This window comes from Taudactylus pleione, unplaced genomic scaffold, assembly GCF_031769625.1.
Source record: "Taudactylus pleione unplaced genomic scaffold, aTauple2 ptg000770l, whole genome shotgun sequence".
In the NCBI taxonomy this organism is placed as follows: domain Eukaryota; kingdom Metazoa; phylum Chordata; class Amphibia; order Anura; family Myobatrachidae; genus Taudactylus; species Taudactylus pleione.
The window spans coordinates 7,640-31,820 of NW_028285172.1; the positions used below are offsets into that span (position 1 = coordinate 7,640).

General features: G+C 46.0%; 1 long non-coding RNA gene across 1 annotated transcript; it reads left to right on the top strand.

Moving 5' to 3' along the window:
- Window positions 1–15,078: 15,078 nt before the first annotated feature.
- Window positions 15,079–24,126, top strand: LOC148476830 (uncharacterized). The gene is made up of 3 exons (XR_015872597.1): window positions 15,079–15,394; window positions 20,659–20,751; window positions 23,639–24,126. It is a non-coding gene; the product is annotated as an uncharacterized LOC148476830 (long non-coding RNA).
- Window positions 24,127–24,181: the final 55 nt, after the last annotated feature.

The following is a 24,181-nucleotide window of genomic DNA, read 5'->3' on the forward strand; positions in this document are numbered from 1 at the left end:
GAGGGGTTCTCGGATGATGGTGAGGTACAGGATGACTCAGCCTCAGATGCCTCAGTCCAGGAGGTAGACACTAAGTCTTCCATCAATGTGCGGGCTCTGGTTAAGGCGGTGCGGGCTATTCTTCTGATTGAGGATGAGGCACCCGCTCCCAAGTCAAGGTATCCTAGTTTTAAAAAGGCTAAGGTTACTTCTACAGCGTTCCCCTTGTCTGATCAGTTGACTGATCACATGGCGGTGGCCTGGCAGACGCCCAGTAAGCGTTTCCTGCCACAGAAACGCTTGGCGTCCAATTATCCATTCCCGGAAGCGCATTGTAAGAAATGGGAAACTCCGCCTGCAGTCGATTCCCATGTAACACGCCTCATCAGGAGTGCTACTTTGCCATTGCCGTCTATATCCTCGCTGAAGGATCCTACGGACAGGAAGGTGGAGACTTGTCTAAATTCTATTTATTCTCTCTCAGGGGCTGTAGCCCGGCCGTCCATGGCCATCTCCTGGGTGGCCAAGGCCATTGAGGGGTGGGCCAACGCCTTGGAGGACACGTTTACGGATGAATCTCCGGACGTCCAGAGGGCGTTGTTAGGACAGATGAGAGATGCCGCCTCCTACATTGGAGAAGCATCTTTGGATGCTAGCCTGTTGACCTCTAGGGTTTCGGCGGCAGCAGTGTCTGCTCGTAGATCCTTGTGGTTGCGGTCTTGGAGAGCAGACGCGGATTCAAAGTAAGGCTTGGAGGCCTTACCTTTTAATGGGGAATTACTATTTGGTCCGGACCTGGACAAAATAGTAGATACCCTGGCAAAATCCAGGTCAGCCTTCCTCCCTTCAGCTACTACACCTGCTAAGGTCCGGAGCTCGGCGTTTCGTTCCTTTCGGGTTCAGGGCAAGGCAAAGGGTCAGTCCTTCCCGAGGCAGTCCGCACCCAAGACCGCCTCAAAGCCAAAGAAGCAAGCCTGGAGTGCTAGGCGCCCTTCTTCCAAGCCAGAAGATAAGCCTTCTGCGTGATGGGACGGGCCTCCCTCTGGGGGACCCAAGAGTGGGAGGCCGACTTCTTCAATTCGCCCAGTGCTGGCACAATACCACCACGGATGCCTGGGTGCGAGAAGTGGTCTCCCAGGGGTACGCCCTGTCTTTTCGGCACAGGCCGCCTTGCCAGTTTTTTTGCACAAGTCCTTCTCAGGACAAAACCAAGGCCTTGCAGGTTCAGGAAGCCATAGAGGCCTTGCTGACGGCGGGGGTCATTATACCCGTACCACAGTCTCAACGTGGGATGGGGTATTACTCTATGCTGTTTCTGGTGCAGAAACCCAATGGCTCTCATCGCCCCATCCTCAATTTGAAGTCCCTGAACAGGTTTCTCAGGGTTCCCAAATTCAGGATGGAAACTTTGCGTTCCATCATACTGGCGATGGAACCGGGGGATTATATGGTCTCCCTGGATATCCAGGACGCCTACCTCCATGTGCCTATAGCAACATCGCACCAACGGTTTCTGCGGTTTGCTATTCTCCACAACCACTACCAATTCAGGGCTCTACCCTTTGGTCTCTCCACGGCACCAAGGGTATTTACCAAGGTGATGGCGGTCATGGCGGCTCACCTTCGGAGCCAGGGGATACGGTTGCTACCGTATCTAGACGACCTCCTCTTGCTGGCAAGCTCCCCGGAGGTACTGATCCAGCATCTCCACCTGACGGTCGCTTGTCTACAGGCGCACGTCTGGTTGATCAACTGGAAGAAATCCTCCCTCATCCCATCACAACGGATGGTTCATTTGGGGGCCCTGCTGGACTCTCGTCAGCAACGGATTTTTCTGACTCCAGAGAAGGTCTCCTCCTTACAGCTGCGGATTCACAGTTGTCTGAGCAGTGGCAGAGTGTCGGTGCACTCAGCGATGAGAGTTTTGGGGTCCATGGTGTCGGCATTCGACATGGTGGAGTTTGCCCAGTTCCATTCCAGGCCCCTGCAGGGGCTGATTCTTTCAGAATGGAACGGATTGCCACACAGGATCCGCTCTCAGATGCTGGTGTTGTCCTCGGAGGTGCGTCTGTCCCTAGCCTGGTGGCTGCAGACAGCGCATCTCCTGGAGGGGCGCCCCTTTTGGATCCCGGAATGGGTTCTGCTCACGACAGATGCCAGTCTCCGGGGTTGGGGGGCGGTGACAGGCTCCTTGTCACTTCAGGGTCGTTGGTCGGCGGAGGAAGCGATTCTTCCCATCAACATCCTGGAACTGCGGGCAGTATACAGAGCCCTGCAGTCGTCCGGCACCGCTCTTCACGGAAGGGCCGTTCAGGTGCAGTCAGACAACGCCACCACGGTGGCGTACATCAATCACCAGGGAGGGACTCGCAGTCGAGCTGCGATGTCGGAGGTGTCCCGCGTCCTGGCTTGGGCGGAGCGCTATCTTCCAGCTCTCTCGGCAGTTTTCATCCCAGGAGTCCTCAATTGGGAGGCAGACTTCCTCAGCCGTTACGATGTGCATCCCGGGGAATGGTCGCTTCATCCAGAGGTATTCCAACTACTCGTGGACAAGTGGGGGCTGCCAGAACTGGACCTGATGGTGTCCCGTTACAATCACAAGCTGCCTGTGTACGGGTCAAGGACAAGGGACGCAGGCGCAAGTCTGATAGACGCGCTGTCGGTGAAATGGCTGTTTCAACTGGCTTACTTGTTCCCTCCGAAATCTCTGCTGCCTCGGGTCCTGCGCAAGTTCAAACAGGACGGAGGCACACTGATCCTGGTGGCCCCAGCGTGGCCCAGAAGGCCGTGGTACTCCGATCTGCGGAGCCTGTCCATCGACGCTCCGTACCTCCTACCTCAACGGCGGGACCTGTTGTCTCAGGGGCCCTGTCTTCACTCGGATCTGGGTCGACTATCTTTGACGGCGTGGCTCTTGAGACAGCCGTCCTGAGGTCTCGGGGCTTTTCTAGCTCCGTTATTACCACCATGCTGAGGGCGCGCAAGCCTGCTTCCGCAAGGATCTATCACAGAGTGTGGCACACTTACTTTCAGTGGTGCGAGGCCAGAAACTATGATCCCCAGGTGTTCCGAGTTTCGCGTATTCTGGCTTTCCTTCAGTCCGGTTTGGACTTAGGATTACGTCTTTCTTCACTGAAGGTACACGTGTCTGGTCTGTCGGTGTGGTTCCAGCGCAGGATCGCTGCTATGCCAGACGTACACACCTTTTTCCAGGGTGTTTTGAGAATCCAGCCTCCCTTTGTGCCACCTGTGGCCCCGTGGGATTTGGCGGTGGTTCTTAGGGCCTTACAGGGTCCTCCTTTTGAGCCCTTGGAGTCAGTGGAGCTCAAGTGGCTAACTTTTAAAACTGTTTTCCTCTTGGCAATTGCTTCTGCCAGGAGGGTTTCAGATTTGGGGGCGCTTTCTTGTCGTCCCCCTTTTCTGATTTTTCATCAGGACAGAGCGGTGCTTCGCACTCGTCCTGATTTCCTGCCTAAGGTGGTTTCCAGGTTCCACATTAATCAGGAAATTGTTGTACCAGCCTTTCAGTCACCTGATCTTTTCGGCTGGGGAGACTTCCTTAGACGTTGTCCGGGCACTCCAGGTTTATGTGGACCGGACTAGTTCTGTGAGGAAGTCGGATTCTTTGTTTATACTCTTTGGTTTTCACAAGAGGGGTTGGCCTGCCAACAAACAGACTCTAGCCCGCTGGCTTCGTTCTGTTATTATTGAGGCTTATATGCAGGAGGGTTTACCTGTTCCAGCCTCTGTTAAGGCTCATTCCACTCGGTCCGTGGGCCCTTCTTGGGCTGCTAGCCGTGGCGCCTCTGCTGTTCAGCTCTGTAAGGCGGCCACCTGGTCTTCCATTCAGACCTTTTTGAGGTTCTATGCGTTTGACACCTTTGCCTCTCAGGATGCATCCTTTGGGCGCCGGGTTCTCCTATCAGCACAGGAGCGTCCCCGCCCTTAGTTGGACTGCTTTGGGACATCCCCAAGGTCACCCTGTGGACCCCTATGGACCCTGAAGTAGAAAACAAGAGATATGGTAAGAACTTACCTTTGTTATCTCTGTTTCTACGAAGTCCATAGGGTCCACAGGGCACCCGCCCTGACGCACCTGGCTTCATATGGGCTCTGTGACTGGTCACCGGTTTTCCGTCTCCCATTTCTGTGAGTATGGTTCTTGTGTGTTCCAGTCTTCCTTCTCTCTGTTTCGTCTCCTCCTCCGGCCTGGGCTGCTTACCAACTGAGGTGCCTGTGGCTCGGGGGCGGGGTATAGGGGAGGTTGGACCCAAGTGCATCCTGGGAGCAGCTAAAAGCTTTAACTCCGTGGTGCCCGAGGATCCAGCTATACCCCAAGGTCACCCTGTGGACCCTATGGACTTCGTAGAAACAGAGATAACAAAGGTAAGTTCTTACCATATCTCTTGTTATACCATTATAACTATACATGTAATACACTACATTTATACCATTATAACTATACATGTAATACACTATACCATTATAACTATACATGTAATACACTATATTTATACCATTATAACTATACATGTAATACACTATATTTATACCATTATAACTATACATGTAATACACTATACCGTTATAATTATACATGTAATACACTATATTTATACCATTATAACTATACATGTAATACACTATACCATTCTAACTATACAGGTAATACACTATATTTATACCATTATAACTATACATGTAATACACTATACCATTATAACTATACATGTAATACACTATATTTATACCATTATAACTATACATGTAATACTCTATATTTATACCGTTATAATTATACATGTAATACACTATATTTATACCATTATAACTATACATGTAATACACTATATTTATACCATTATAACTATACATGTAATACACTATACCATTATAACTATACATGTAATACACTACATTTATACCATTATAACTATACATGTAATACACTATATTTATACCATTATAACTATACATGTAATACACTACATTTATACCATTATAACTATACATGTAATACACTATATTTATACCATTATAACTATACATGTAATACACTATATTTATACCATTATAACTATACATGTAATACACTATACCATTATAACTATACATGTACTACACTATATTTATACCATTATAACTATACATGTAATACACTATATTTATACCATTATAACTATACATGTAATACACTGTACCATTATAACTATACATGTAATACACTATACCATTATAACTATACATGTAATACACTACATTTATACCATTATAACTATACATGTAATACACTATATTTATACCATTATAACTATGCATGTAATACACTACATTTATACCATTATAACTATACATGTAATACACTACATGTATACCATTATAACTATACATGTAATACACTACATTTATACCATTATAACTATACATGTAATACACTATACCATTATAACTATACATGTAATACACTATATTTATACCATTATAACTATACATGTAAGATACACTACATTTATACCATTATAACTATACATGTAATACACTATATTTATACCATTATAACTATACATGTAATACACTACATTTATACCATTATAACTATACATGTAATACACTACATTTATACCATTATAACTATACATGTAATACACTACATTTATACCATTATAACTATACATGTAATACACTACATTTATACCATTATAACTATACATGTAATACACTATACCATTATAACTATACATGTAATACACTACATTTATACCATTATAACTATACATGTAATACACTATATTTATACCATTATAACTATACATGTAATACACTACATTTATACCATTATAACTATACATGTAATACACTATACCATTATAACTATACATGTAATACACTATATTTATACCATTATAACTATACATGTAATACACTATATTTATACCATTATAACTATACATGTAATACACTATACCGTTATAATTATACATGTAATACACTATATTTATACCATTATAACTATACATGTAATACACTATACCATTCTAACTATACAGGTAATACACTATATTTATACCATTATAACTATACATGTAATACACTATACCATTATAACTATACATGTAATACACTATATTTATACCATTATAACTATACATGTAATACACTATATTTATACCATTATAACTATACATGTAATACACTATACCGTTATAATTATACATGTAATACACTATATTTATACCATTATAACTATACATGTAATACACTATATTTATACCATTATAACTATACATGTAATACACTATACCATTATAACTATACATGTAATACACTACATTTATACCATTATAACTATACATGTAATACACTATATTTATACCATTATAACTATACATGTAATACACTATACCGTTATAATTATACATGTAATACACTATATTTATACCATTATAACTATACATGTAATACACTATACCGTTATAATTATACATGTAATACACTATATTTATACCATTATAACTATACATGTAATACACTATACCATTATAACTATACATGTAATACACTATATTTATACCATTATAACTATACATGTAATACACTATACCATTATAATTATACATGTAATACACTATATTTATACCATTATAACTATACATGTAATACACTACATTTATACCATTATAACTATACATGTAATACACTATATTTATACCGTTATAACTATACATGTAATACACTATACCGTTATAATTATACATGTAATACACTATATTTATACCATTATAACTATACATGTAATACACTATACCATTATAACTATACATGTAATACACTATATTTATACCATTATAACTATACATGTAATACACTACATTTATACCATTATAACTGTACATGTAATACACTATACCATTATAACTATACATGTAATACACTACATTTATACCATTATAACTATACATGTAATACACTATTTATACCATTATAACTATACATGTAATACACTATATTTATACCATTATAACTATACATGTAATACACTATACCATTATAACTATACATGTAATACACTATATTTATACCATTATAACTATACATGTAATACACTATATTTATACCATTATAACTATACATGTAATACACTATACCATTATAACTATACATGTAATACACTATATTTATACCATTATAACTATACATGTAATACACTACATTTATACCATTATAACTATACATGTAATACACTACATTTATACCATTATAACTATACATGTAATACACTACATTTATACCATTATAACTATACATGTAATACACTACATTTATACCATTATAACTATACATGTAATACACTACATTTATACCATTATAACTATACATGTAATACACTATACCATTATAACTATACATGTAATACACTATATTTATACCATTATAACTCTACATGTAAGATACACTACATTTATACCATTATAACTATACATGTAATACACTACATTTATACCATTATAACTATACATGTAATACACTACATTTATACCATTATAACTATACATGTAATACACTACATTTATACCATTATAACTATACATGTAATACACTATACCATTATAACTATACATGTAATACACTACATTTATACCATTATAACTATACATGTAATACACTACATTTATACCATTATAACTATACATGTAATACACTACATTTATACCATTATAACTATACATGTAATACACTACATTTATACCATTATAACTATACATGTAATACACTATATTTATACCATTATAACTATACATGTAATACACTATATTTATACCATTATAACTATACATGTAATACACTACATTTATACCATTATAACTATACATGTAATACACTACATTTATACCATTATAACTATACATGTAATACACTATACCATTATAACTATACATGTAATACACTATATTTATACCATTATAACTATACATGTAATACACTATATTTATACCATTATAACTATACATGTAATACACTATACCGTTATAATTATACATGTAATACACTATATTTATACCATTATAACTATACATGTAATACACTATACCATTCTAACTATACAGGTAATACACTATATACCATTATAACTATACATGTAATACACTATATTTATACCATTATAACTATACATGTAATACACTACATTTATACCATTATAACTATACATGTAATACACTATACCATTATAACTATACATGTAATACACTACATTTATACCATTATAACTATACATGTAATACACTACATTTATACCATTATAACTATACATGTAATACACTACATTTATACCATTATAACTATACATGTAATACACTATATTTATACCATTATAACTATACATGTAATACACTATACCGTTATAATTATACATGTAATACACTATATTTATACCATTATAACTATACATGTAATACACTATACCATTATAACTATACAGGTAATACACTATATACCATTATAACTATACATGTAATACACTATATTTATACCATTATAACTATACATGTAATACACTATACCGTTATAATTATACATGTAATACACTATATTTATACCATTATAACTATACATGTAATACACTATACCATTATAACTATACATGTAATACACTATATTTATACCATTATAACTATACATGTAATACACTACATTTATACCATTATAACTATACATGTAATACACTATATTTATACCATTATAACTATACATGTAATACACTATACTATTATAACTATACATGTACTACACTATATTTATACCATTATAACTATACATGTAATACACTATATTTATACCATTATAACTATACATGTAATACACTGTACCATTATAACTATACATGTAATACACTATATTTATACCATTATAACTATACATGTAATACACTATACCGTTATAATTATACATGTAATACACTATATTTATACCATTATAACTATACATGTAATACACTATACCATTCTAACTATACAGGTAATACACTATATACCATTATAACTATACATGTAATACACTATATTTATACCATTATAACTATACATGTAATACACTATACCGTTATAATTATACATGTAATACACTATATTTATACCATTATAACTATACATGTAATACACTATACCGTTATAATTATACATGTAATACACTATATTTATACCATCATAACTATACATGTAATACACTTTCTACTTCAGGGTCCATAGGGTATCCACAGGATACCTTGGGGCATAGGTGTGACGTCAGTCATCGGGCACCATAGAGTTAAGCTTTCAGCCTCCCAGGATGCACTAGAGTCCCCCTCCTATACCCCGCCCCCGAGCCAAGGCACCTCAGTTTCGTTTGGTGCCCGGCCGGAGTCGGGTGCACCTGTTGGAGTGGGGGCTAGAAGAGCCCCTGAAGCTTTTCTTCATGCAGCTGTGGCTGCTCATCTGGATGTACAGCATGGACAGTCAGTCCTGACGTCCATGCTGTCTTCCCTACACCCCCACCGATACCAGAACGCCGGTACCGATCCGGGGATGCTGGTAAGCATCTGGGGTCACCGCTAGCGGTGACCCCAGATGTTCCGGACCATGGCCGGATCCAAGGGGGACAAAGGTAGGCATCGGGGTCCCGCGGTGGGTCCCCGCTGGTCACATGGTCCTAAGTCCCCAGGCAGGGGGCTCCCTGGGGACTGGCTGCAGCGTGGAGCCAGGCGACCAACCTGCGCTTTCCACTATCCCCTGGGACAGCGGACCGCAGCAGAGCGGTAGCGCTGCGGCGTCCCAGGGGTTAAATGCATGCCAGGGGAGCGCGCCTTTCCTGTCTCACAGCCGGCGCCTCCCCCGCTGCACACAGCCCTCTGCACGCTGCCGTCTGGTCCTGTGGCAGCGCTCCTCCCCCAGGCCCGCCTTCTCTCTGCTCCTCGGCGGCCATCTTCTCCAGAACGCATGGTGAACGCTGCTGGAAGCGCTGGACGGAAGCATCGTGGTCTGGGTCCCCCCGCATACCTCTCCTCCGCTGTGGTCAGGTCTGTGTATGCAGCGCTGTGTCCTACCAGGCCCTGTGTCTGCGTAGTTGAGTGATCAGCGATGTTAGTGCAGGAATTGATTTTCTTTGCATTGTATGTGACTGTGCTAGCGCTGCTGCCTGTAACTTTTCTTCTAAACTGTCAGCTTTATTCTGTCCCTGTTCTTTCTGCTAAGCCCTTGCGGTGCGGTGCTGCAGGGTGGTCTCTCGCCTATTTAAGTTATAATTGGTGAGAGAGGTCACATACGTGGTGCCATCATGTCCGAAAGTGATTTTCCCCTCCGCCTACAGTGTACTACGTGTAAAGTACCGTTAGCGGAGGGGGAGGGTAGCGCGGAGGGCCTTTGCCGGCAGTGTCTGTCCATGGCGCGGCCTCTTACGGTTACAGCACCGGTACAGGAGCCGCCCTGGGCTTGTTTCGCTGATGGGCTTACAGCCTTAGTGGGCCTGTTAGCTCCGCAGCCCGCGTTTACTCCGATGGGTTTGTCCCAGCAGTCTGTGGTGTCGTCACCCATGCAGGGGTTCCCACGACAATTGGTGGTACCCGACAGTCTCCCTATTTCCCCGCTCCCGGTTTCTCAGGAGCCAGCGTGGGTTAACTCCCTGACGAGTTCTGTACAGCACTTGTCGGATGTGTTGCAAGGGGAGTCTGTGATGCGGCCGCATAAACGGCCGGTGGCGTCTCTGTCGGCTCCTTATGAGGATGACGAGGGGACGTCTGATGATGGGGAGATTCTGGATCCTTACGATCAGGAACCTCTCCATACTAAGGACGCTGATGCTAAGTCCAAAGTATATATTCCTGGACTTATTCGGGCGGTCCGCACAGCCTTGGTGATTGAGGACGAAGTTCCCCCAGCGGCTAAATCTAAGTATGCCTTTTTCAAAGATGTGAAGGGCGATGCCACAGTTTTTCCTCTTTCGGGTCAGTTGGTGGACCATTTAGAGGAGGCGTGGAAACAGCCTGGCAAAAGATACCAGCCGCAGAGACGCCTGGTGGTGGCTTATCCGTTCGCGGATAATTATTTTGCAAAGTGGGAATCCCCTCCACAGGTGGATTCTCACGTGACCCGTCTTGTCCGTAGTGCCACATTGCCGATGCCATCTATGTCCTCCCTTAAGGATGCTACGGACCGCAAGGTGGAGATCTGCCTGAAGTCCACTTATTCCCTTGCGGGGGGGGCAGCACGACCGGCTATGGCCATTTGCTGGGTTGCCAGAGCGATGGAGCGCTGGGCAGATTCATTAGAGGCTTCTTTTGATTCCGACTGTCCGGCCGAACAGGCGGAGTTGATTGGTAATCTCCGTGATTCGGCCACTTATATCAACGAGGCGGCCCTAGACATTAGTACTCTGGTGTCTAGAATTTCTTCAGCAGCGGTGGCTGCTCGTCGCACCTTGTGGCTGCGATCCTGGAAGGCGGACGCAGATTCCAAAAAGGGTCTGGAGGCGTTGCCGTTTACCGGAGAAGTTCCGTTCGGTCCGGATCTGGATAAGATTGTGGCCACGCTGGCGGCAGCCAAATCGGCTTGTCTCCCGTCGGCCGCTGCTCCTTCTGGTTCTGGACCATCGTCCTTTCGGTCATCTAGGGCCCAGGGCAGGCCCAAACCACAGTCGTTTCCTCTACAGGCTGGTCCTAAGAAATCTACCAAGCCCCGGAAGCAGGCAAGGAGTACCAGACGTCCGGCCCCCAAGCCAGATGACAAGCCTGCGGCCTGACGGTCCAGGCCTCCCTTTGGGGGATCCCAGGGTGGGAGGCCGCCTGCTGCACTTCGCGCAGTGTTGGTCGGCCACTACGATAGACACTTGGGTTCTGGAGGTGGTTTCCCACGGATACGCCCTCTCCTTCCGGCACAGACCCCCGGCTCGATTCTTCACCTCGGGTCTACCATCAGACCGGAACAAGGCTACGGAGCTGCGGAAGGTATTGCACACTATGCTCCAGGCTGGAGTTATAGTGCCTGTTCCATTCTCCCAGAGGGGCCAGGGTTTCTATTCAAATCTATTTTTGGTACAGAAACCCAATGGGTCGTATCGTCCGATTCTCAACCTCAAAGCACTCAACAAGTCTTTGCGGGTCCCGAAGTTTCGGATGGAGACCCTACAGTCCATCATTCTGGCGCTGGAACCTGGGGACTACATGGTGTCATTGGACATACAGGACGCTTACCTGCATGTCCCTATTTTTTTGCGCCATCAACAGTTCCTCAGGTTTGCAATCTGCAGCGACCACTTCCAGTTTCGGGCGTTGCCTTTTGGCCTGGCGACAGCACCACGTGTTTTCACCAAGGTGATGGCGGTCATGGCGGCTTCTCTGCGGCTGCAAGGAGTCCGCATGTTGCCGTACTTGGACGACCTGTTATTGGTGGCAGGATCTCCAGAGCTCCTGTTACGCCACTTGGACCTGACCATTGCACTGCTGCAACGGCACGGCTGGCTAATCAACTGGCAGAAGTCCACTCTAATCCCGTCTCGGATGATTCTGCATCTTGGAGCCTTATTGGACTCGGGAAAGCAAAGGATCTTCGTGACGGAGGACAAGATCTCTGCTTTACAGTCAAGGGTGCGCAGTTGTCTGCACAGCCGCCGGGTGTCCCTACACTCGGCGATGAGGTTACTGGGCTCCATGGTGTCGGTGTTCGACATGGTGGAATACGCCCAGTTTCACTCCAGACCTCTGCAGCACCTGATCCTGTCCAAGTGGAACGGGCTGCCTCAGTCTCTGAAGTCCCAGACGATTGTGATCACCCCGGAGGTTCGCCTGTCCCTTGCGTGGTGGTTACAGACGACCCACCTCAACAAGGGACGTCCGTTCTGGGTTAAAATTGGGTCCTGTTGACAACGGACGCCAGTCTTCGGGGCTGGGGAGCAGTTTCGGGTCCACACTTGTTCCAGGGCAGGTGGACGCCGACAGAAGCGGAGCTTCCAATAAATATCTTGGAACTCCGTGCGGTCTTCAATGCTCTCCAGCAGGCACATCGGTTTCTCCAGGGTCACCCGGTGCAGGTCCAGTCGGACAACGCTACCACCGTGGCCTACATAAACAGGCAAGGAGGAACTCGCAGTCGGTCGGCTCTCGTAGAGGTTTCTCGGATCCTGGTTTGGGCGGAGCGCAATTTTCCGGCCATATCAGCGGTCTTCATCCCGGGAGTGCTAAATTGGGAGGCGGACTTTCTAAGTCGCCAGGACGTTCATCCGGGGGAATGGTCCCTGTACCCGGACGTTTTTCAACTGCTGGTGGACAGGTGGGGTCTTCCAGAGATCGACCTCATGGCGTCCCGGCACAACAACAAGTTGCCGGTGTACGGGTCTCGCACAAGAGACGAAGGGGCGTCTCTGGTGGATGCTCTGTCCGTCCGGTCGACGTTCCGGTTCGCATACCTGTTTCCTCCGGTCTCCCTTCTTCCACGGGTAATCCGGAAATTCAAACAGGAAGGAGGGACGCTCCTGTTGATAGCTCCCGCGTGGCCCAGACGGCACTGGTTCTCAGACCTTCAGGGTCTGTCCGTGGACAGTCCTCTGCGGTTGCCGCTACGACCGGACCTTCTGTCTCAGGGTCCTTGCCTTCACCCGGACCTGACTCGGCTGTCTTTGACGGCGTGGCTGTTGAGACGGCCATGCTGAGGTCCCGGGGGTTTTCCAGCTCTGTGGTGCGTACCATGTTACGAGCTCAGAAACCGTCTTCCGCGAGGATATGCCATCGCGTGTGGCATTCGTTCTTCCAGTGGTGTCGACCGAGAGGTTATGCACCGCGGGAGTTTCGTCTGTCTCGGATTCTCGCCTTCCTGCAAGCGGGACTAGATCATGGGCTTCGCCTTGCTTCTTTGAAGGTACAGGTTTCGGCCCTATCTGTCTGGTTTCACCGTAGGATTGCTACAATCCCGGATGTGCGGACCTTTATGCAAGGTGTTCTCCGCATTCAGCCGCCCTTTGTTCCACCTGTGGCGCCTTGGGATTTGGCTGTGGTCCTGAGGGCTCTCCAAGGACCGCCGTTTGAACCACTGGGCTCAGTGGATCTTAAATGGCTAACAGCTAAGACTGTTTTCCTTCTGGCCATTGCTTCGGCCAGACGTGTTTCTGAGTTAGGGGCTCTTTCTTGTAGACCCCCTTTCTTGGTTTTTCATGGGAACAGGGCAGTGCTCCGCACTCGGCCCGAGTTTCTTCCCAAAGTTGTTTCACAGTTTCATGTTAACGAGGAAATCGTTGTTCCGGCCTTTAACTCACCGGGTCTTTCCGTGGGTGAGGCCTCTTTGGATGTTGTGCAGGCCTTAAGGACTTATGTTGACCGCACTTCTTCGTTTAGGAAGTCGGACGCTTTGTTTGTCCTCTATGGCTTCCGTAAAAAGGGTTGGCCTGCTTCAAAGCAAACTTTGGCAGCCTGGATCCGTATGGCTATTTCTGAAGCTTATCTTCATGAAGGCCTAACGGTCCCTCCTTCTCTGAAGGCTCATTCCACTAGGTCTGTGGGTCCTTTGTGGGCAGCTCGACGTGGTGCCTCTGCAGTCCAGATCTGCAAGGCTGCTACGTGGTCCTCTGTCCATACCTTCGTGAGGTATTACAGGTTTGACACCTTCGCCTCTCAGGATGCTTCCTTCGGGCGGCGGATTCTCCTTTCTGCACAGGAGCGTCCCCACCCTTAAAGGATACTGCTTTGGGACATCCCCAAGGTATCCTGTGGATACCCTATGGACCCTGAAGTAGAAAATATGAGATATGGTAAGAACTTACCCTTTTTATCTCTATTTCTACGAAGTCCATAGGGTTCCACAGGACTCCCGCCCTGTCGCACCTGTGCTGCAGATGGGCTTTGCTCTGGTCACCGGTTTTCCGTCTCCCTCTGGTGAGAATGTGATTCTTGTGTGTGTCCAGATCTTTTTTCTCTCTCTTTTCTCCTCCTCCGGCCTATGGCTTGATAACTAACTGAGGTGCCTTGGCTCGGGGGCGGGGTATAGGAGGGGGACCCTAGTGCATCCTGGGAGGCTGAAAAGCTTAACTCTATGGTGCCCAGCGACTGACGTCACACCTATACCCCAAGGTATCCTGTGGAATCCTATGGAAATAGAGATAACAAGGGTAAGTTCTTACCATATCTCATATTATACCATTCTAACTATACATGTAATACACTATACCATTCTAACTATACAGGTAATACACTACATTTATACCATTAAAACTATACATGTAATACACTATATTTATATCATTATAACTATACATGTAATACACTATATTTATACCATTATAATGATACAGGTAATACACTACATTTATACTCGTATGTATTGCAGGTTGCACATTTACTTTACTAGTCCATACGAGAGAGGCAGCTACAAGGAATATGGAAAAGATTCAAGTTATAAAGGTAAATTACAGAGCACTTCCCAATGAGCCCCTCCATGTTCTGTGATTGGTTTTATTGTGTTCAGTTCATTTAAATGCTTTTTTTTTTTGCATATTGAACAGCAATATATGTGACTAACATACTAACATGTGCTAAAGTCACAGCAGTGTTTATTGATCATGATTCATTATACTGAAGTCTTGTTGCCTCCATTCCCCTCCTCACATCATGTCACTGCCCCTGTCACATACAGCCCTGTCCTCACTAACACATCACTCCATCACTCATCTCCTGATATACTCTGTGCTGCTGGGGGACCCTGCCTGCTGCCTCCATTCCCTTCCTCACATCATGTCACTGCCCCTGTCACATGCAGCCCTGTCCTCACTGACACATCACTCATCTCCTGATATACTCTGTGCTGCTGGGGACCCTTCTCCTCCCACTATATAACGCTCAGTCTGCGGCTTCCTGCTGCCTCCATTCCCCTCCTCACATCATGTCACTGCCCCTGTCACATGCAGCCCTGTCCTCACTGACACATCACTCATCTCCTGATATACTCTGTGCTGCTGGGGACCCTTCTCCTCCCACTATATAACGCTCAGTCTGCGGCTTCCTGCTGCCTCCATTCCCCTCCTCACATCATGTCACTGCCCCTGTCACATGCAGCCCTGTCCTCACTAACACATCACTCATCTCCTGATATACTCTGTGCTGCTGGGGGACCCTGCCTGCTGCCTCCATTCCCCTCCTCACATCATGTCACTGCCCCTGTCACATGCAGCCCTGTCCTCACTAACACATCACTCATCTCCTGATATACTCTGTGCTGCTGGGGACCCTGCTCCTCCCACTATATAACTCTCAGTCTGTGACTTCCTGCTGCCTCCATTCCCCTCCTCCCATCATGTCACTGCCCCTGTCACATGCAGCCCTGTCCTCACTAACACATCACTCATCTCCTGATATACTCTGTGCTGCTGGGGACCCTGCTCCTCCCACTATATAACTCTCAGTCTGTGACTTCCTGCTGCCTCCATTCCCCTCCTCACATCATATCACTACCCCTGTCACATGCAGCCCTGTCCTCACTAATACATCACTCATCTCCTGATATACTCTGTGCTGCTGGGGACCCTGCTCCTCCCACTATATAACTCTCAGTCTGTGACTTCCTGCTGCCTCCATTTCCCTCCTCACATCATGGCACTGTCCCTGTCACATGTAGTCGATCTGTTGCTGCCTCTCCTAGTGATATAAGGGTGTACATACAGGAGCTACATCCATTGTGTCTTAACAAGATTTGCTAATAGAATTATGGAATTAGCTGTTGCGTGATCAGTCACCATTGAATTGTAAGGACCATATCTGCAGGTGCGTGTCCAACATTGTAATTGTACCGTCGTTCCCCATCCCCTGCAGGGCTTACACTGAGCGATATGTCATTCAGTGCAGTCACCCTCCCTCATCCCTGAACATGGCCAATCTGTCGTTATCGGCAGACTGACCGGCATGTTCAGACGATGATTGATGGCGAAAACGACCAGCGGGAATGCACATCACTGGTTGTTTTCAACATTTTAATGCCCTATTTGTGAACGATTAATGATCAATTGAACGATAATGATGGCGTTGTCATGTCATAATACCGCAGTCTGCTTACCTGTCCTCGTCTCTGCAGGACCCTTACTTACATATTCCTTCCCGTGCTTCTCTGTAATGGTGATCACTAATACCGCAGCCTGCTTACCTGTCCTCTCTGCAGGACCCTTACTTACATATTCCTTCCCGTGCTTCTCTGTAATGGTGATACCTAATACCGCAGCCTGCTTACCTGTCCTCGTCTCTGCAGGACTCTTACTTACATATTCCTTCCCGTGCTTCTCTGTAATGGTGATCACTAATACCTCAGCCTGCTTACCTGTCCTCGTCTCTGCAGGACCCTTACTTACATATTCCTTCCCGTGCTTCTCTGTAATGGTGATCACTAATACCGCAGCCTGCTTACCTGTCCTCGTCTCTGCAGGACCCTTACTTACATATTCCTTCCCGTGCTTCTCTGTAATGGTGATCACTAATACCGCAGCCTGCTTACCTGTCCTCTCTGCAGGACCCTTACTTACATATTCCTTCCCGTGCTTCTCTGTAATGGTGATAATACCGCAGTCTGCTTACCTGTCCTCGTCTCTGCAGGACCCTTACTTACATATTCCTTCCCGTGCTTCTCTGTAATGGTGATCACTAATACCGCAGTCTGCTTACCTGTCCTCGTCTCTGCAGGACCCTTACTTACATATTCCTTCCCGTGCTTCTCTGTAATGGTGATAACTAATACCGCAGCCTGCTTACCTGTCCTCGTCTCTGCAGGACCCTTACTTACATATTCCTTCCCGTGCTTCTCTGTAATGGTGATACCTAATACCGCAGCCTGCTTACCTGTCCTCGTCTCTGCAGGACCCTTACTTACATATTCCTTCCCGTGCTTCTCTGTAATGGTGATCACTAATACCGCAGCCTGCTTACCTGTCCTCGTCTCTGCAGGACCCTTACTTACATATTCCTTCCCGTGCTTCTCTGTAATGGTGATAATACCGCAGCCTGCTTACCTGTCATCGTCTCTGCAGGACCCTTACTTACATATTCCTTCCCGTGCTTCTCTGTAATGGTGATCACTAATACCTCAGCCTGCTTACCTGTCCTCGTCTCTGCAGGACCCTTACTTACATATTCCTTCCCGTGCTTCTCTGTAATGGTGATCACTAATACCGCAGCCTGCTTACCTGTCCTCGTCTCTGCAGGACCCTTACTTACATATTCCTTCCCGTGCTTCTCTGTAATGGTGATCACTAATACCGCAGCCTGCTTACCTGTCCTCTCTGCAGGACCCTTACTTACATATTCCTTCCCGTGCTTCTCTGTAATGGTGATAACTAATACCGCAGTCTGCTTACCTGTCCTCGTCTCTGCAGGACCCTTACTTACATATTCCTTCCCGTGCTTCTCTGTAATGGTGATCACTAATACCGCAGTCTGCTTACCTGTCCTCGTCTCTGCAGGACCCTTACTTACATATTCCTTCCCGTGCTTCTCTGTAATGGTGATAACTAATACCGCAGCCTGCTTACCTGTCCTCGTCTCTGCAGGACCCTTACTTACATATTCCTTCCCGTGCTTCTCTGTAATGGTGATACCTAATACCGCAGCCTGCTTACCTGTCCTCGTCTCTGCAGGACCCTTACTTACATATTCCTTCCCGTGCTTCTCTGTAATGGTGATCACTAATACCGCAGCCTGCTTACCTGTCCTCGTCTCTGCAGGACCCTTACTTACATATTCCTTCCCGTGCTTCTCTGTAATGGTGATACCTAATACCGCAGCCTGCTTACCTGTCCTCGTCTCTGCAGGACCCTTACTTACATATTCCTTCCCGTGCTTCTCTGTAATGGTGATCACTAATACCGCAGTCTGCTTACCTGTCCTCGTCTCTGCAGGACCCTTACTTACATATTCCTTCCCGTGCTTCTCTGTAATGGTGATCACTAATACCGCAGTCTGCTTACCTGTCCTCTCTGCTGGACCCTTACAGAGAAGCACGGGAAGGAATATGTAAGTAAGGGTGATGCCTAATACCTCAGCCTGCTTACCTGTCCTCTCTGCAGGACCCTTACTTACATATTCCTTCCCGTGCTTCTCTGTAATGGTGATACCTAATACCGCAGCCTGCTTACCTGTCCTCGTCTCTGCAGGACCCTTACTTACATATTCCTTCCCGTGCTTCTCTGTAAGGGTGATACCTAATACCGCAGTCTGCTTACCTGTCCTCTCTGCAGGACCCTTACTTACATATTCCTTCCCGTGCTTCTCTGTAATGGTGATACCTAATACCGCAGTCTGCTTACCTGTCCTCTCTGCAGGACCCTTACTTACATATTCCTTCCCGTGCTTCTCTGTAATGGTGATACCTAATACCGCAGCCTGCTTACCTGTCCTCTCTGCAGGACCCTTACTTACATATTCCTTCCCGTGCTTCTCTGTAATGGTGATCACTAATACCGCAGCCTGCTTACCTGTCCTCGTCTCTGCAGGACCCTTACTTACATATTCCTTCCCGTGCTTCTCTGTAATGGTGATAATACCGCAGCCTGCTTACCTGTCCTCTCTGCAGGACCCTTACTTACATATTCCTTCCCGTGCTTCTCTGTAATGGTGATACCTAATACCGCAGCCTGCTTACCTGTCCTCATCTCTGCAGGACCCTTACTTACATATTCCTTCCCGTGCTTCTCTGTAATGGTGATCACTAATACCGCAGCCTGCTTACCTGTCCTCTCTGCAGGACCCTTACTTACATATTCCTTCCCGTGCTTCTCTGTAATGGTGATATCTAATACCGCAGCCTGCTTACCTGTCCTCTCTGCAGGACCCTTACTTACATATTCCTTCCCGTGCTTCTCTGTAATGGTGATAATACCGCAGCCTGCTTACCTGTCCTCGTCTCTGCAGGACCCTTACTTACATATTCCTTCCCGTGCTTCTCTGTAATGGTGATATCTAATACCGCAGCCTGCTTACCTGTCCTCGTCTCTGCAGGACCCTTACTTACATATTCCTTCCCGTGCTTCTCTGTAATGGTGATAACTAATACCGCAGCCTGCTTACCTGTCCTCGTCTCTGCAAGACCCTTACTTACATATTCCTTCCCGTGCTTCTCTGTAAGGGTGATACCTAATACCGCAGCCTGCTTACCTGTCCTCGTCTCTGCAGGACCCTTACTTACATATTCCTTCCCGTGCTTCTCTGTAATGGTGATAATACCGCAGCCTGCTTACCTGTCCTCGTCTCTGCAGGACCCTTACTTACATATTCCTTCCCGTGCTTCTCTGTAATGGTGATACCTAATACCGCAGCCTGCTTACCCGTCCTCGTCTCTGCAGGACCCTTACTTACATATTCCTTCCCGTGCTTCTCTGTAATGGTGATCACTAATACTGCAGCCTGCTTACCTGTCCTCGTCTCTGCAGGACCCTTACTTACATATTCCTTCCCGTGCTTCTCTGTAATGGTGATACCTAATACCGCAGCCTGCTTACCTGTCCTCGACTCTGCAGGACCCTTACTTACATATTCCTTCCCGTGCTTCTCTGTAATGGTGATACCTAATACCGCAGCCTGCTTACCTGTCCTCGTCTCTGCAGGACTCTTACTTACATATTCCTTCCCGTGCTTCTCTGTAAGGGTGATACCTAATACCGCAGTCTTCTTACCTGTCCTCGTCTCTGCAGGATTTTCCCTGGATCCTGGCAGATGAGCAGGACGTACACATGCAGGAACCTCGCCTTATACCACTGAAGACAATGACCTCGGATATCCTAAAGGTGAGCGGTCTGGAACCACGTATACTGTAAATCCAAAAAGTGAGAGAAGGAGACGAGTAGGAGCCACAGGTCGCTTGTTTAATTCCCCATGTAACATTGAAGGCTGCGTTTTGGTTGTTACTGTTTGTTAATAACATAATTAAAATGTCCCAAAGATGTTTATTTACATCTTATTATTAAATGTAAAATCTTTTTTTTGTTTTGTGTGGGATTCTGTTTATAAACCTTCTCTAGACCACATTATGTGCTAGAAGGAATGTGCACTAAGTGTGGCTTCTATAGCATCCAATAATGGCCTGGAAGTGCCCCGCCCCGTGCGCAGAGTCACCTGACCCAGCTCAGCACATGGTAATGATGGGGGGATTCCCTTACTGACTGCAGGCCACAGATTACACAGCCCCTGGGTTACTCCGTATCTGCTGCTCCTAGTGATATACAGTGCATCCCATAATAACACCCCCCGGGAGACAGGTGAGACCCCCCTACTGTCTATATACAGTGCATCCCATAATAACACCCCCCGGGAGACAGGTGAGACCCCCCTACTGTCTATATACAGTGCATCCCATAATAACACCCCCCGGGAGACAGGTGAGACCCCCCTACTGTCTATATACAGTGCATCCCATAATAACACCCCCCGGGAGACAGGTGAGACCCCCCTACTGTCTATATACAGTGCATCCCATAATAACACCCCCCGGGAGACAGGTGAGACCCCCCTACTGTCTATATACAGTGCATCCGGAAAGTATTCACAGCGCTTCACTGTTTCCACATTTTGTTATGTTAAAGTCTTATTTCAGAATGGAATAAATTCATTGTTGTCCTCAAAATTCTACACACAATGTGCCTCATTTAGAGGCGGTCGGAGGATGCAAGCGGTCGCTCAGAAACTGGGCGGCCACTTGCATCCTGACCGCCTGCCTCTGTTGCGGTCGTTAGGCTGTGGGAACACCCACAGCTCTAACGACCGCTCGGGTGATGGTCGCGATGGTCAGAGACCATCGCGACCATCGGGGCTTACGACGAGACCCTAGGGTAGGGTCTCACTTGTCATAAGCCCCTGAGAGCTTCTGGCTCTGTCTGAGCCAGAAGCTCTCCACTGACATCACTAGTGATGTCAGTGGGGCCTCCCCCAAACGGTAGGCGTTCCCATGGGAACGCCTCCGTTTGGGCTGCCACCCCCCCGGCCCGCCTTCCAAACTGGGCGAGCTGTCAATCAACATCGACAGCTCGCCCCCTTTGGAAAGAGACCCGCTACGACCGGCGCTGTCGGTCGTAGCGGGTCTCACGCATGCGCATGAGTGCGCATGCTCTGTGGGGGGCTATCGACCCAGTCCGAGCGCATTAAAAAAAATTTTTTTTGAGGTCTTTGCAAATTTAATTTAAAAAAAAAACAAAAAACCTAAGAAATCACATGTACATAAGTATTCACGGCATTTGCCATGAAGCTCAAAATTGAGCTCAGGTGCATCCTGTTTCCACTGATCATCCTTGAGATGTTCCTACAGCTTAATTGGAGTCCACCAGTGGTAAATTCAGGTGACTGGACATGATTTTGAATGGCATACACCTGTCTATTTAAGGTCCCACACTTGACAGTGCATGTCAGAGCACAAACCAAGCATGAAGTCCAAGGAATTGTCTGTAGACCTCCGAGACAGGATTGTCTCGAGGCACAAATCTGGGGAAGGGTACAGAAAAATATCTGCTGCTTTGAAGGTCCCAATGAGCACAGTGGCCTCCATCATCCGTAAATGGAAGAAGTTCGGAACCCCCAGGACTCTTCCTAGAGTTGGTCTAAACTGAGCGATCGGAGTAGAAGGGTCTTAGTCAGGGAGGTGACCAAGAACCCGATGGTCACTCTGTCAGAGCTACAGCCATTCCTCTGTGGAGAGAGGAGAACCTTCCAGAAGCACAACCATCTCTGCAGCAATCCACCAATCAGGCCTGTATGGTAGAGTGGCCAGATAGAAGCCACTCTTTAATAAAAAGCACATGGCAACCCGCCTGGAGTTTGCCAAAATGCACCTGAAGGACTCTCAGACCATGATGAGACAAAGATTGAACTCTTTGACGTGAATGCCAGGCGTTATGTATGGAGGAAACCAGGCACCGCTCATCACCAAGCCAATACCATCCCTACAGTGAAGCACGGTGGTGGCAGCATCATGTTGTGGGGATGTTTTTCAGTGGCAGGAACTGGGAGACTAGTCAGGATAGAGGGAAAGATAAATGCAGCAATGTACAGAGACATCCTGGATCAAAACCTGCTCCAGAGCGCTCTTGACCTCAGACTGAGGCGACGGCTCATCCAGTCGCCCCAGTGGCTTCAGGACAACTCTCTGAATGTCCTGGAGTGGCCCAGCCAGAGCCCAGACTTGAATCTGATTGAACATCTCTGGAGATATCTGAAAATGGCTGTGCACCGACGCTTCCCATCCAACCTGATGGAGCTTGAGAGGTGCTGCAAAGAGGAATGGGCGAAACTGCCCAAAGATAGGTGTGCCAAGCTTGTGGCCTCATATTCAAAAAGACCTGAGGCTGTAATTGCTGCCAAAGGGGCATCAACAAAGTGTTGAGCAAAGGCTGTGATTACTTATGTACATGTGATTTCTTAGTTTTTTATTTTTTAATTAAATTTGCAAAAAAATGTTAAACTTTTTACATGTTGTCATTATGGGGTATTGTGTGTAGAATTTTGAGGACAAAAATGAATTTATTCCATTTTGGAATAAGACTGTAACATAACAAAATGTGGAAAAAGTGAAGCGCTGTGAATACTTTCCGGATGCACGGAATACGCTCCCGTAGGCACCAATGGTCATGTCAGTAAGTGGCCACCTTAATAGCAGAATACAATAGTGTCTCTCTCTTCATTTAGATGCAACTTTATGTAGAAGAACGAGCCCAGAAGAGCATCTGAGACCTTTGTCCTGAACTCCTCATCATCACATCCGGAATTCCAGGAGGCGCCCTGAGGCCAGGCCGGAAGTATCTCCGCGGCACAGACTGCAATGGAGGAAATATATGTATGGAAGGACATTGCTTCTACCTGTGATCGGCGTATCGTACTAGCGTAATATGAGGCGTATTCCTTCTGCTTTGTGCATAATGAGATGGCGTGATGTCTGTCCTAGCATTGGTAACTCGCAGGAAAGAATCATTGTTACTGGTAGGATTGGATTATGCTGAGACTCGCAGGAAGTGACATCACAGACACCGACGTGTCATGGCCTGAGTCTGAGGGACGCTGCTTTCTCTCTCACCACTGTGCCGCACTCCTGTTATTGTACATACATCTCTTACTGTACCTATGTAATACACCGGCCACTTCTACAGACGTACTTATTAATAGAATGATATACCACATCTGTAAGCGCATCATTTTATTTCATTTAAAGATTTGGTAAAAAAAGCACCAACA